At 37.0% G+C, this 14,302-nt stretch overlaps 1 long non-coding RNA gene across 2 annotated transcripts; it reads left to right on the forward strand.

Annotated features, from left to right (window-relative positions):
- Positions 1-7,306: 7,306 nt before the first annotated feature.
- Positions 7,307-14,030, forward strand: LOC310901795. 2 transcript variants are annotated; one of them, XR_014586165.1, is made up of 3 exons: positions 7,307-7,485; positions 11,352-11,582; positions 11,937-14,030. It is a non-coding gene; the product is annotated as an uncharacterized lncRNA (long non-coding RNA). The 2 variants fall into 2 exon arrangements; XR_014586166.1 differs by having other exon boundaries at positions 7,308-7,485; positions 11,387-11,582.
- Positions 14,031-14,302: the final 272 nt, after the last annotated feature.

Raw genomic sequence — 14,302 nt, forward strand, 5'->3', positions numbered from 1 at the left:
AATCATTAGATTAGCCTGAAAACAGTGACTTAAAAAATGGGAGCTCACATAATTGACTTGCTCTGTTAAACCTCTAGGATCTCAGAGATACCTTTCTCAAGCTTTTCTCCAACAAAAATTAAAATGGAGATTTTATTCATTTCCCTTTCTCATTCTCTTTCCTTTTGAAAAGCTCAGATTTCATCATTAACCATACCTCATAAGAGGTTAAAGGGGAACATCAACTGAGACAAGATTTACAATAAACAGACAGAAATCAGTAGCGTGGAGTTTGCAAGAGATCTCTTCATTTACTGGTTACTGTCTTAAGGAGACAAAAACTATTCATTCTGACAAAAATAACAACACCATATCTTCTCATATCACTATTGTATTTGTCAATCTTGTCCTATTCACATAGGTTATTTACCTGACCACCAACCCAGCACAATCAGGAGAGGACTTCAGCCCTCGGATCTATGCGGCACCGCAGTTTTAATAGTGTGCATCACAGAAAAACAGAACACCTTAAAACACAGTTAATTATATCTCCCGTTGAATGCATCAGATGATACAAAAATATGAATCTGCTTGTTAGTCAAGGCGTTAGGATTTTGACCTACTGTCAGTTTACATTGAAAATAATGGAACAAAGATTTCTCTAAACATTCAGAGATCAATTTTTCCCATATCCGGTAACAACAACAGTAAAAGTGCTGATTATTTTTTATATTCTTACCTTCTTTATAATGATAATGAAAACAGAACACTAAAATACTTCCTGAAAAAAAATAAACTAAAAAACAAACAAACAAAAAAACAACAAACTAATATTCTTATGCATTTTAGTTTTACAGCTGTAGATCATATGCTGAACACTTCATTACCTGTATGCTTAAATTCTTATAAGCAAAGCACTCCTATTAGTTAAACTGCACACAAAAACCTGCTTGCATTCAGTGCCCTAGAAGGAATGCTACAGGATTTTGTAAAGAATTTTTTTGCCCTACAGAGTTGTTGCTGAACATACCCCACTGCAACATAAAGTCAATTTTGAAGTTTGTTGTTCTGCCCTGCCCTTTGGCACATGCCCCATTTTAACCATAACCAAAAGACTCCGGTTGTGACCCCTGAACCACACAAAGCTTCCCTGGAAAACACAGACAGATGAAAGCTGAGCTTTTTTCCTACTTCTTTTTAAAAAGGGGAGTGATCTTATTTATTGAATTGAACAAATGAAGGGGACTATCCATACACAGCTCCCCACACCCCATTTTGGTAGATCAGCTCCTGTAAGCACAAGCATTTGGCTTTTGGCTCCCCAATTTACAAGACCCTCTCTCGGCAGGGCTCTGGCTTGGCAGGACTGTGGATGCTGTGGGGCAGGGACACTTGCTGCTTGTGATGTAGCAGATAATGAGGATAATTCTTTGCTTTAGTCACTAGCAGCTCCAAAAAAAAAAAAAAAAAAAAAAAAAAAAAAAAAAAGGAGTTGCAAAGGTACAGCATTAATGATGGAGTGGTTTTGTTTCCCAATTAGAAAATGTCAGAAGTCAGAACTGTGGAGAAAACCATGAAGTTTGAAACTATGCAGTTAAGGCTGATGAAACAATCTCTGTACTACAACTCATCCATTAACTGAAAAAAAAAATAAAAAAATCTCATGCTCAAAAAGGCACTTCTTCCCCATTTCTGGTGTCAGGAAGCAATCTGCCTAACTTGCTATCTGGCTTCGCTGCTTCCAACCGACTGTAAGAGTCACTGAAGGTGTGCCTTTACCCATCTGTTCCTGAAGCTTTTAAGACCCTATGTTGCTTTGAGAAAATGAAAGGCTTTTACTTTTTATCTTTTTTCTCTTTACTATTTCAGCACAAAATTTGATAACAATTTTCCTTAGATAAAGGGGAGGTGAAATTCAAATCTGTTCTCATGTTTTGAAACTTAACATTTACTCTTAGGTATCAACTGTGGGATTGTATCTGCTGGGTGGCCACCCTAAAGTGCATTACACGATAAATGCTCAGCATAGCAGTGATGATACTTGGCAAGAATCAGATCTACAGCTAAAACTACACATCCCAGAGCTTGTAAGAACCATATAAAACTAAATCAAACAGGACTGATTCAAGTGTTATTTAAAAACCTTTTATTATCCTCCTCTTAAATGGGCGTGATAATATTTTTTGACTGCCCTACGGTCAAACCTGTCCTATGGGTTATACCTATAAGGATAACCCAAAGCAGGCCATGGATTTTCAGTTTTGAAAATAAGCCCATGTCTTGAAGAGCAACTCTGAGGAAAATATTAAATAATATTTAGCAAGACAAAGAGTCCTGTTTCAGTCAATCCTCTCTCTTTGCAAAGAATATTAAGACAGATAAAGGAAATTTTCTGGAACATAAAGATACAAAATCCCATTGCTGGCACTGCAGGTTTCCTGGGAACAAAAATGAAAGTATTATAGAACCACAGAATCATTTAGGTTGGAAAGAACTCCAAGGTCATCAAGTCCAACCACTAACCTAGCACTGCCAAGTCTACCACTGGACCATGTCCCTAAGCACCGCATCTACACATCTTTTGTATACCTCCTCCTTTTGAATACTCTGCATTTGCTTAGTATGAGATGCTTCAGTTTCTTTGTGGTTTAACTCTTTTACACTCTCATGTCAAACATACAGAGAAAAGAGACATTCTGGCATAAAATCATCCTATAATTTACTACAACACCTTTAGCTTACTCAGGAACTACCAAATAGAGAGACTTTGTTGAAACTGAAATAACTGAGTACACATATTGAAGAGTAAAATAAGAGCTTCATTTGGTTAAAATGCTAATGCTTTGATTAAGCATTGCTGTACACAACAAGGAATTTTTACAAATGTGCCCAGAGTTACCATATTTTTGCCCAGAGTTACCATAAAACACTGGCAAAATTGCATCTGTAGCCTTGAATTACCCTGTTTTACCCACCATTCTACTCTCAAAAAAGTAGAATATAATTTAAGATTTCTTGCCCTTATACTAATTGAACTGACACAGCTCAATTAAAATACATACAATCTAATAACAACATTTCAATGGATGGGAAATACATTTGCTTGTTTTTCTTATATGACAAGAAGGGGGAAAAAGACATTTTGGGGTTGGCTAGGCATCTATTCCCAACCCATAATAAGGTTCTTATCAACCAGAAAAGCTTATTAAGCTAGAAAATGAATACTGAAAGCTTTCTAATTAAACACTTTCCACTTACATGATACTGAAAGAATGGAGTGGGAGATGGTGGTACTGATACTGTATTAGTCATTGTATCACTCATATCATGAAGTTGTAATCAGCTTTCAGGACAGTGTACATGAATAACCCAGGTGCTCAAGTTGTGCTGCAATTTGTAATTGGAAATATCTTTGGATAATAGGTGTCTCATGACTTGTTTTCTCTTCCTGTCATATTTTTAATGCTATGTGACTTATAATTGAGTTTTTTATTAACTGTCAAGGAATTGTTTTTTAAAACTTTGAGTCTCTTCCTGCCAAACTGCTCTGTGCAGATTTGTCCTGGCTTGAGTGGAGTATCTCTATGGAAACTGTATGATACAGGTCCTGTCCCTCTAAAGCAGCCTGCAGGTCTGAGGCTGCAAGCTTTTCATTCTTTTAGGGGAGATAAAATTTTCATATCTATCTGCAAAGATCCCCACAAGGGGGTATATACCCAGATATTGATTATTCTAATTGTGACAGATTTAAACCAACAGCAGTATTCCCCTTCTTGAGATTGTAATTTCATAGCCCTTCTCAGCACAATTTAATGTAGCACAGGGTTGCAATCAAAGACTTCATTTAAAATGTTAATAAGAAGTGTAACTTTTGCCATAGCTGCCAATAAACTCATGATTCTATATATCTGATTTTTTCTTTAAATGTAGCAATGACTTTTGTTATGATGAGACTTCCATGAAAGGGGGAGGTTTTGGTGTCCAGCCTGATTTGAATGAAGCTTGAGGAATAAAGAAATTAAATTTCATTTGAGCGGAAAGTTAAAAAATCTTACCATTTCTCTACGTGAAAACTGCTGGTATGTTGTAGATTCAAAACACAGTCACAGTGAAACACATAATATTTCAGTTTACATTATTTATTTCCTTCATATTTTTAACTAGATATTTCCATGTATCTGCAACATACTGTTCATAGGTGTTAACAAGACAGAGCACGTCTATACAACAAATAATCTTGATTGAAACACAGAAATCATGGTTAGATTTAATGTTCTCAAGTGTAAACTGGTTCTAATATATACATTCTTCTGCATGATCTAATTAAAAGATCTTTAATTATGCAATAACTAGGATACTACGGGTATACCAAAAACGGCATGGATGTGAGAGCTCTAGATGCAGTGCTCCTACAGAGGTGAAGCAGATTAAAAATTCAGATATAAAACAGTCAATCTATGAAATATATTAATCATGGTTCATTTTAAGGATCTTGATGACTTGTAAGAGAGAATCCTTACCACAGGAGAGCATAGCAGTCTGCAGGCAGACCAACCCTCCCTCGGCACAGAGTCCTACAAGGAGAGGATGATTTTGAGAAGTTCCCTTGTGTTGAGGTTCTTCCAGATCCTTTTCTGAGGACGTTTATGTTTCAGTTTTAGGAACATGACTGTGCTCAGTGGCTGTTTATTCTCTTGGCTCTCCCCCACGGCCAGTGGCAATTCTCCACATACAAACCAAGGATAAGCAGTAATAGGGGCTCATTTTTGGACAAAGAAGAAGAAGAAGTAGAATTGGCTAGGGTAATTTTGAATTATGGTGATTGAGAAAATTACTTTTGAAATTTTAGCCAGTGGTTTCTTTTTGACCCAGGAGGAGCAGTGGTTCTCAGGTGGTGCTGCCCAGCAGAGAGGGCTGTTTGTATCACCACAGCCTTCCTTGGCTGATTAACTACAGGGTGATATGTAAAATCACGGTCCAGGTTTTAATTGTACTCTCCTTTAGAGGAGATGACTGTGGACTGTTGAATCCAAGCCTCATGGCTTCCTCGCCTGGTTTTGCTGGCCAGGCTCCTTTGCTTCGCTCCCTTCTATGTTTGGTTACACGCAGAGGTGCAGCTCATATTGCCTTATGCTCTACACTGGCAGAAGCTGCCCAAAAAATTACCTTCACTAGCCAAACAATTTCTGTGAGACAAAGTAGCTAATTCTCATTCTTAATTCTACCATTATCACAACCAAGGTCACTCTCTCCATCCCTGTGAATATGACTACAAGTTTGGAACCAAACTATGTTGCAGCGGCCCAAATTTCCAGATTTACATTGCAAATGTGCAAGCAAAGCAGCAGCTCAGTTCTTTAATTGTTGGTAAAACACAGAATCCTAAAATGTTTCCCTTAGATGCAAATTCTGCTGTGTTTGACAGCAAAAGGCTCCTTCACTGGGAGCTTGGGAACTTAACCACGAAACCATGAGGTTATTTATTCTAATTAATGAGAATACATTTGCACTTGCAGACCTATCAGCTTTTGCAAGCCCAGAAACAGCCCACAGTGGTTTTACACAGTATGTGCAGATATGTCTGTGGAGCACAGGACAAGTGAAGCACACGTCAAGTGCAGAACAACTGTAGGTGCCCAGAGCTCTCTGCACTGCTTGCAGATACTGCATTTTTGGTACTGTGAAGGCAACACATCTGAGATACATTGAACTCATGACATATGGCGAATGTAAAGATGTTACACATGTGCACAATTAATCTGTTTGGCGTACCAAGGAGCTCACTGCTCACACCAGCACAGCCCCAGACTGGGCAGTGGCATCTCACCAAAATTTACAAATCACAGCAGCGGCACTTGTGTCTTTAGTAGTAATTAGAATAGTGTGACTTTTTATTAGATTGTTAATAATTATATGCTTTACTTCTGGCCTGCTCATGGTGAAAACAAAACAGCAGCAAAAAAAAAAAAAAGCCTATGACTTGAAGATGAGATGAAAGAAAAACTGATAGACTCAAAGGGTAGTGAGTAAACAGGATAAACGGGACAGGGGATTTGAAGAATGAGCATTGACTTGAAAGAAGCATTAGTGGACAGAAGTTGCAGCCTGGGAAGCTGAAAAAGAAGGCTTTTTGCACTGCAGAAAATGGAAATATACTGTACAGCCAGCAGAATAGAGCAGGACTATGAATAGTTACAAGACCTAGACATCCTTAAAAATCATAAGAAAGGACAACTAGATATGAGAGGTGTTATGAATTTGATATAAATTACATGTACTATCACAACATAATAAATAAAAAAATGGAGCTTCTTATGTATTCTGCTCTTAGTAGATGTTTCCCAGCATCTTTTACTCATGAGAGAACAAACTTACTGTATAATAGTGGTGGAAACATTTTATTGTGACAGAGACAAAACTTGACTTAATTCTTCACATTAAAAAAAATAAAAATAAAAAAAAAAATCAGGCACATAGATGACCCTCCTTGAACCTGGATAAATTAAAGCTGACGTATTCCACTGTTCTTTGCTCCTAGTTACTGTTAGTTTCTTCCACAGAGAAAATTTAATTTTGGAAGTCACAAGTTCTTAATTGAAGCAGGTTTAACTATTTAGCATCAGAGCCACCCACCTACATAAAACTCCCCAACTGTTGAAGTTGTTAAAGGGACACTGTCAATTTTAAAACTGCACGTCTGTTTAAAAATCTTTTACCTTCTGTTGATAGGAGTGAGTCCTAAGGTTGTATACTTGAAAGGCATTAGAGAGAAAATGTCTCTTTTGACAGTATTTTGGGAATCATCCATTTCACCGCTTTTCTTCGTAACTCGGTCAAGCCAGATCCTGCAGTGACATGCACTGATGTCTTTGTGTGGAACTCAGGCTGCAGTGTAACTGCTCTAACTCTAAATACTTTTTTTTTTTTTTTCCCTAAATGATTGCCTGTCAAGGTGATACTCTTCTGTTAGTTCAAATACAAGACAAAATGTAGTGCAAACTTTTAATAGCGCCAATTAAAAAGAGCTGTAAGAGGCGAAGAGTTAACTCAGTGTTGTCCCCTTTACCTGATAGTGCATCCTTTCTGAGCCCCTATGGCTTGAACCCTGCCCTTGACCAACAACTCCCTATTATTTCCTGATACTTATCAAGAATTAATTATCCTGGATAATGACAGGTGCTGTGGGAGTGACAATGAATGTTAGAAAGAAATTCTTCAGACATGCGATGAGATTTACGAGGTGGCGTTTGAGATGGTTATATGACAGTGTGAGGGGTCAGCAAATGTCCAGGAGATGTTGGAGGCGGTGAGATGCAGGGGGCAGAACAAGCAGGTGGAGGGGATGGAAAGGGGTGGGAGCGTGGGGGAGATATTGGTTTCAGCGATGTGGAAGAACTAAAGAGAGAAAAGTTGGGGTGAAGGAGGAAACGAGAGAAGGACAGGTGAGAAAAGGGGAAGGGAACCTTGTATTGTGAAGTGAGCAAAGGAAAGATTTTGTGGAAAAAGGTATGAAAAGCAGTTAAAGGCAGTATTATATTTAATATGAAGAAGAAGGGTTAGTGTGAAGTGGCATGAGGTAGCAATGTTTTTAATGGTATTTCCAAGTTTCTAAGCATTTGGTTTTGCCATTTTAACACTATTTTAATGTATTTCTATATGTAATATGTTGAGATTTGAAGTGATTTATTTTTTGCAAATGCAATATATAATTCTTGCTAGCTCAGCTCTTAATTCAATTTTTTCCTCCTAGTTCAGGTTAGATGACCTAAATGAGGCTGTACATTACGAATGAACTTCTTATGCTTTAGCTGTGAAGGCATGAAAGATTTTGGTAAACAGAGCTTTCATATAACCTTATCTCTAGTAAAATAATTAGAAAGAAGTTGTGAGAAGCACTGAGATGCTGTTGGCAGGTAGCTGGGGAGCACCCAACATCAATGCTGCAGGCTTCCTGGGTAGCTCAGGGAGAAGCAGATGCTGGAGGAGCCAAAAGAAATTCCTAGGCTAAGCTCACTCAACGCCTCATGTTCATATTTTGCATGCTGATGCTCAGTAAAGGGCAGAGAAAGTTTTGTTGCTGCCTTGAGAAGTATACCTGGCTCCCAATGTATTTTAGGTGTGCGAACTACCTACACAAGCTCATTTTGTCCTCGTGTAATCCTTTGACAGTTTATAAATAACCAAAGCAATGTATCTTAGTGGTTGCATGTTTTAAATGAATTCTAAGTAGGTGCACAACGCTGTGTTCCTAATCTCTAAAAAAAGGTAGGATGTGCCTTCAAAAAAAGGAAAGCAGAGTATTTGGTTACTTTCTTGCTTTTCTTGGATATTCTTCCTTTCTACAGCAGTGTTGTATTTTAAAGCATTGCAAACTGTAATAATGAACAACATCCTCTTCCACGTCCTAATTTTAACTAAGTAAAAATCAGAAGTAGACAAAAAGTAGACATAAACACATATGAGGCTCCATTCAGACCCACAGTTCTCTATTACCACTAAAACTACCAGACTAAATAGAATTTAATGGGACTCCTCTCCCAAATAAAATTACTCTCTCTCTAGTTACTTACAGGACAAGGATATTGGCCACCCAATATTTGTCATGAGGACCACAGTGAGGGATGCTCTGATTTCTCTTTCCCATTCTACAAGATACTTGAATTTTTTTTATCATCACTATGCTTTTCTAAGAGACTTCATTTTAAGTCTAAATTATGCATATTGCAAACGCAGGAAAAAGACAAGCTTAGTACCTATGCAGAACCTTTGTGCTCATCATGGCATAAGCAAGAATATTAACAAACTTCCTGAACAAAGAGAAGAACTTTTGTATTAGATGACGTATATTTTTCCAAAAGATAGTACTTTACTTAATGCCTGATCTAAATTCCTGAGAAATTTTACTCACTTCATTGTACTCCCATCTTCTCTGTGGAAGACATATTTTGATCAGTTAACAATTAATTAAGTAAATTAAGTGCTTTGGCCCCAACTTCTTTCCAGTAAGACTTGAGTAATAATAATGATATCAGTGTCTGACATATGTGCAATGAAGTCAGCATTTGACATAATGCTTCTGAAGAAAATTTTGGTGAAGTATGTACCATTAACAATGATAAAGCTTAAAGAACAGACTTAAAAATCACATTCTCTTCCTTAGTAGAACTGATCCTGATAATTGCTGGGAGTCAGCCAGATATATGTTGGTTTCCTAAACATATGTACTTGGGAGTTGCTGAAAGGCAATAAACAAAACAGTTTATCTCCATTTTTACATAGTATATTTTCATAGGGACTTCAGCGAGAACAAGGCACTTTTATGGGGATGGGGAAATTAATGAGTTACATCACTTAAATGTGCTATAGTTTAGAGCAAAGGGAAGAAAGACTCGAGCAGGAAAAATCTGCAGAAGTCTCTAAGCACAGCATACTGGAGTGACAGATATTACAGATGAAAGAGAGAGAGAAAGAAATAGAGAAAATTATTCTATGAGCTATGATATTAATGAGAAATATTCTAAATGATTCAGACAGATATGGAAAGAATTGTGCTGCTTTTGTTGTTGCCGGTTTTGCTCAAAGTAAGACTTGTATACTTGTAAATTAAAATAGATTATGTTAATTTGAACATTTTTCCCTATGCAGCTTTATGGTGTTAGATGTTTTTGTTGTTTGTTTTGTTTCTGTTTTTTTGTGAAAAAACTGAACCTGCCCTGGAGGTTTGCTTAAAAGCTGTTAGTGTACACAGTAATTTACAGCTATTCAGAACTATGCATTGAGTTACTAATTGATTCCTAATGTTGATGTGTTTGGTTGTACATTGAGTTATGTGTAAGATTTATTGAAAATAGTTTTGTTTCTTTCCCCTCTCTACAACCGTAGCCATTGAATCGGGACAGATATGCAAGGAGGTTGCAGATCCTCTGGCCCCGATCTTCTTGAAAACTTCCCACCAGATAAAGACCTTTGCCAACTGTATGATCAGGATATCCCAAAATAAGCAAGATGTAATATCCCCATGCCCTCTTTTCCCCCATTATGTCTCACAAAGACAAAAGAATTGCTGATAGTACCCAGTGCCAGAGGAGCTATTCTGATATTTCCAATTATAGTCAGTTTAATAAAAGCATAATGAAAAGTCAACAAAATTATGAATTATAGCATGAGCATTTCAGATTGCTATTTCTTTTGTTTCTCTTCTTGGATTTTAAGTGAGAACAGAGTAAATGTTCTGAGCATTTAGTTCAAAGACGTAATATGCAGGTGGGAATTGATGAAAGGTCTCTCAGGTCTCCACGATGGGAGCTTCGGAAGTAAAATCCCCAGCAAACAATACGGCTTTTGATTGCCTAAACTTCCACTGACCTGTCTTCAAGCTGCTTCATTACCTGTATGCGCAGGTTTAACCTACTGTGCTTTGAAATCAGCTGGAGCATTAGCTGCGATACTTATGCCTTTGCCAGCTGCTGAAAGTCTCCATGATCTTTCACTTGGGGAGCTATAGGCACTACATTTCCTAGGCAGGATGAAAGAGCAATGGGTCAGAACTCTGTCATCTGCTCAGGAGGCAGGCACACCCTGGGGAAAAAGCAAACCTGAAAAGCAATGGCACTGCAGATGACACCATGCTGCTCCCAGCGCAGTTCATGATAGTATGATTTTTCATCATTTTTCCTGGGCCTGTATGTGCCTCAAAACATCTTCAAAATGATCAGCTGAGCAAAAAAATTTCTGATCCCGAAGTAATTTCAGCTATAGATTGAATCAACAGTTTGAAAGCTTGCTCAGAATCAAAACATCTGAAAGTTTACTTGATCTCTTGCAGGCAGGGGAAAAAATGTTATTTTAAAACATTTTGGAACAGTATTTGCTTCGTTTATTCTGAGCATTGAAATAGCACTATTACCCTTCTAATTGAAGGAGTAGCTTAGAAACATTCAAGACCTTAGAAATACTTCTGTAATTGTATGTTTCTGGAACAGTATACTTTTTAATCTAGAAGGAGACAGAGGTACAAACAAAATCTGACAGTGTCTGTAGTATCATTTTCTTTTGCCCTCCAAAGATGGGCTAGACAGGAAAGAACACCTCACATCACACACAAGTTATAACGGAGAAGAACATATTTCATCAAATTGCCTTTAAAAAGTGGCTTATTTTGGAGGAGGTATGGAATGGTCCAATTGATATTTCTGTTTTAAAGATTAACTGATAAAATTACTTTAAAAAGAAAATAATAATATTACTAAGCAAACAACAAAACTTAAAGTCTGTAGCAGAAAGATATTAATATTTCTTTGGGGCACTGTTTTTGTTGTTTTGTTTTGTTGTTTGTTTGTTTGTTTGTTTTTCCACTGCCTTTCCTGAGACAGCATCAGGAGTGGAACACATATTCCCATTTTCACAGTAACTTTCCACCTTTCCCTGCTGAAGTCCATGCCCCGTGTGCTACCCATAGCCTTCTGCAGCAGAGCAATGCGCCAGCAGCTCCACAGTGTAAAGGCTGCAGAGCTCTTACAGCAGCAGCCCGCTTCCCAGGTGATCTCCCAGAGGAAAAGCCAAATTATCCTTCAGAGACCAATTCAAGACTGCAGTAATGCATGGTACGTTTTTTTTTTTTTTAAAGAAATAAATAATACACTTGTAAAAGAGAATAACTTCTGAAAGTAGGAGACATATCTGTAATCTATTTTTTTTTAAACAAATTGCAACATCTTACATGGTTATTTTGAAAGAAACATTTTACTAGTTATTGCTGCAGTATTTTGCTGTCTAAGCATCCTATTCTGAGCTGTTCTCATATTCATTTTTCAGCTTTCAATGGCAAAGATACTCAAATAGAAAAATAGCTGCTTGTCCAAATTAGCTTATATAATCATGAACAGAACAGAGTAAATAATTTAAAAGGAATTATGAATCTGGAAATCCTTGTTGTTGTTTTTCTTTTTTCCTGTTAGGTGTGCATTTGAAAGAAGTCGAGAATTTGCATGAATTAATTCCCATTCTGTTTCAATCTGGAGAATTTTTAGCTTGCACTCTCATGTTGAACACCTCTTCGCAAGGTTCTAATAATCCATGTCTGAAAAGAAGGCTGCCCCGGTGCTTAGTGCTGCGGCATGGGAATTGGGAGAACAGGATGATACCTGGGAGGCATCTGGCCTCCCCTCTCCTTTCTCTGTGCCACCAATGTCCACCTGGAAGGTGATGAGACTATCACTGCCCTTTTCAGAATGACAAAGAAAGCTTTTTTCCCGTGGAAAACCAGGACTCGATCCTACAGAAGTGATTGCCTATGCTTTATATTCTTGGGTACCACCTAGTGGCACCATCTCTGTTAACTATGGATATAACTCACTCACAGAGCATTCCGGAGGTTGGCTACCACAATCCTGAGACGAGGTGTATGTCCTTAATAGCAGGTCTTTTCAGTGCATATAGAAAGTGACCAAAACCAACTGCAATGAACTACTGAAAGGAAATTGGGCAGATATTCACAGACATTATATAGCGATATTTATTCTAATCTAATCGTGATAAACTATGTTCATCACTTCATTATAGTGGTTGCAGTTATTAATATCTGTCTTTTGACTGAAAAATGTCTTTTTCCTTAAATTTTTGTGATTTTGCTAGCAGCTGAAGAACTTTAAGTTGGTTTGTATCTGTCTGCTACTGCAACTGTACTGTTATTTGCTTGAAAAATAGCTCCTAACAAAACAGGGAAAGCACACCAGGCTCTTTCTGTGAGTTTGATGGTACATTCACCAGCAGTATAAATGACTTGCAGACAATGCAGAATGCCTTTGTTTTATAGGTTCTGTTCCCAGTGTCCTGAATGAAATGCATATTGCTAACCTATTAAGTACAAATCGCTTAAAGATGTAAATTTTTTATGGCTTGCTAAATGTTAATGTATGACTTGTAAAATGTTAAAGTAGTAAATAGCTTCTTTGAGCTCATACACACTAAATTTCATTTCGTAGCCCTAAGCATTTAAGGTAACAGTCACAGGGTATTAGTTAGAGAGATTTCCATAATCCTCATTGACTTTAATTTATTATTGTTAAAAAGAAAAAAAAAAAGGAAAAAAAAAAGATAATTAAGAGTTAATGTCAGTAGGATAGAAAAATAGGCTATTGTCAAAGGATAATGGCCTTCCACTAATAGGAGACTGTTGAGACATTCACTGAGAATAAATGTTATGAAATATGAAACACATGATACAATACCAAATGTGTAATTATAGCTATTTTATGTCAGCTGTTCTGAATAACTCTGTAAGACATTATCAAAATCTGATGAATGTTTCTGCATTTGATACTTCTTGATTTATTGATGTAATAACCAGCTGAGAAGGACTCCTCACAAACCCAATTTATTTAAAGTTTGTCATAGAAGCTCATATACACCCTGTTTTCCATCTGGCGGAATATATCCTATATTTAGAAGAATATACATATATAAATGAAAGCCACCAAGAGGAATTTGTTCTGGCTGAAAATATCAGAGACTGATATGGTTATTTGTTGAGAAGGGAGCTAGCCACTTTCTAGAGAATATTGATGAATGGTCTCCAGATACACAGCAAGGAGCTAAATTCAGAGGTGTGAAATTAATGTGACTGCACCTGTGCAAACCAGCCATGAATTTGATCCAAAATGATACGTTATGAATGTGTGGAGATATCAAGGATATCCAGGGCCTTGGAACAAATGCTTTAGTAAATCATAAAGATTCTAGCATTAAAAAACAAAAACAAACATAAAAGGAAATAAAGTTACTGTTTATCTCCATTTCACTTAGATATTTCAATGTTATTTAAATATTTAATACCAAATTTTGATTTTGTCATTTATGGAATATTTTAATTTTCCGACATTGGTTAGGAATTGGTTCCTGCTATCGGTACAGGTTTTCCCTTCAAGTCCCAAGTGGGTAGATATGCTAAATACTTTCATCTTCTAGAATAAAGATCATTCTGTTTCAATTTTTAATAACATTTTGAGACCTAATCCAAATGTGATTCATTTAAATAAAAATCAATAGGTTTAGCTGCTCCTTTAGAATCATTTAGGGCAAGTTTTTTTCATCAGATCTTCTTCAGGGGCCAGATTCTGATCTGATTTATGGTCTGATTTACATTGCAACCCGTTGACTTTAGAGGATTTGCATACTGTGTAAATTAGCACAGATTTGACTCCAGGGATCTTTAGTAAGTGGCATAAATTAAGAACAGGGAAATTCTGCTCTCTTTTAAAACCCCATAAAGGTCAACACAAAATTGAGAACAAGATACGGCCCCAAGTCTCTTAGTTAAAATGTA

This window comes from Anser anser (genome assembly GCF_964211835.1).
Source record: "Anser anser genome assembly, chromosome: 6".
NCBI classification, from domain to species: Eukaryota; Metazoa; Chordata; class Aves; order Anseriformes; family Anatidae; genus Anser; species Anser anser.